Here is a 2,016-nt window from a genome sequence, read left to right as displayed (position 1 = left end):
GTGGCGAGAGCTGTTCCGGGCTGTCTGGATCCATCTGGTTCCACTCCCTGTCCCTCTGTCCAGCTCTTCATCCTTCTCTTTCCCCGTGGCTCTGTCCGGTGCCCCATCCCTTTGTTTAGCTACTCTTTCCTCTGCCCACTTCCCCATCCCTCTTGTACTCTTTCCATCCCTCTGTCAATATCTACATCCCTCTAACTGGCTCCCTGTCACTCTATCCAGCTCTTCATCATCCTCTTCCTCTCCCTATCCCACCACCTGCCCGCTGTCCTTCTGTCCGGCTCCCCATCCCTCTGCCGCTCTCGTCTCTCTGTGCCTCTGTCTTGTCTGCCTGTGCGCGGGCAGGGCTGCCGTGCGGCGCAGCTCGAGTCGCGATCGCGACGCTGGCATCGAGCCCGCTTTTCCGTCAGGTCTGCCTTTAYGCAAACTGGCGTCTTCCCTCCATCTACAGCTCRACCGTTCTGCTGATTTAGTGCTTCCCGAGGGGCTGTGCTTCCTGGCAAAGAATGCTTTGAGTTTTATCTTAGCGAGCGCGATTGTTTACCTAGCTTCTGGCTCCTTTCTTTCCTTGGAACTCCTTTCTCTTTGCTGTTCTGGTCCCTCCAAACAATTTCTGCTTCTAGTATTATTAATGTTGGGCCGTAATCCTTGCAGAGCTTCCTTCTTTGAAGTCAGGGGGTTCCGGGGGTTCCAGTATTGGTTTTTACTTTGAGGGTAAAGGTCCTTCACAACTGATGTCTTAAGCGTGCAACTGTTTTACCTGGATTTTTGCTTTCACAAGCTACTGTTTCTTTCAGGAGCCAGCTACAACAGTGACTGTGCTCTAGCAGAGAAGTGGGGCTCCATATATACGAGCAACAGCACCACAGTACCCAGTAAAACCATAATTACAGTACTGGTAGCACAAGTCAGTTTCCCATCAGCTCAGTCTCCAGAGTCTGGAGTTTTTGGAGGCCTTAATTTTTACCCTGCTTTGGCTGGAGGGTGTTTTCTGAGAGCGTCCGTCAGCAGCACAGTTTCCCTGAGGAGGATGGTCTACTGAAGGCTGGAGGTGGCCAGGTGCCTGAGCGAGCCTGACCGTAGGTGAGGGCTGCTGTGACATCCCTGCGATGAAACGGAGCCAGAGAGGGAGAGTGAAGCAGCACAGAGAGTCAGTCATAATTGCGGAAACAATTCCGGGCCTTGGACCAGGGAGCAGTTCTAGGAGGGCTGTGCAGTTGCCTGGCCGCTCGGTAACCGTTCTGGCCGCTTTGCAGGTGGCTGAAGCATAGTCCGGCAGGGAAGGAGCGTCGTCACAGCTGGGAGCTCTGCGGAGCTCTGCGGCCGGCCATGGAGGACGAGCTCTGACTCGCAGCGTGGACACAGCTACGTCCTGGGGCTGCACCGTATGCGAGCAGGGCTGGGAGGTGGAAGSTGGTTTTGCCCTCGGTGGTTACTGGTGTCATTGGCTGTGGATTTTGCCCACRGAGCTGAGAGGACCAAAAATATTAATGGTCTGTAAGAGAGATGAATTAGTGCTTGCGGTGTTCCAGGTAGGTTCAGTGGAAGTGCAGCTTAGTGCAGTCCAGTGGCACGATTCTTGCACATGCTCACATTTGAACGGTGGCTAAAACCAAGCCTATAAACAGCAACTGTCACGTGATTYTGGTGCGTGTCTTCCTGTTCTGCTGCCCTTCTAAAGGAAGGGGAAACTTCTTAAACTGTGGGCAAAACCCCATGGCTTCTCTGTACTGTTCTCACGCTCATGGGTGCTTTGGTGTTTCTTGCTTAAAGCTGAGGGTTTGAAGTTCTTCACTTAAGGTTTATTGCTTAGTTTGTTGTTGAGGGTCTGTCACTCAGGGGTTATGGTGTATTACTTCATTTTGTGGGGCTCAGTCTTTATCAGTCAGAGTTTACAGTTTGCTCATTTAGCAATCAGGGCGCAGAATTTAAAATCCAACCTCATCCCTAAATTTTAAAGCCTTGGCAACCATTTGGATTCCAAGATTTGCAGTTTGTCACTTAGGGTGCAGGGTTTAC

Source organism: Apteryx rowi, unplaced genomic scaffold (assembly GCF_003343035.1).
Source record: "Apteryx rowi isolate R43461 unplaced genomic scaffold, aptRow1 scaffold_2060, whole genome shotgun sequence".
NCBI classification, from domain to species: Eukaryota; Metazoa; Chordata; class Aves; order Apterygiformes; family Apterygidae; genus Apteryx; species Apteryx rowi.
The sequence above is the reverse complement of the archived record's forward strand: the minus strand, read 5'-3'. Positions refer to the sequence as shown.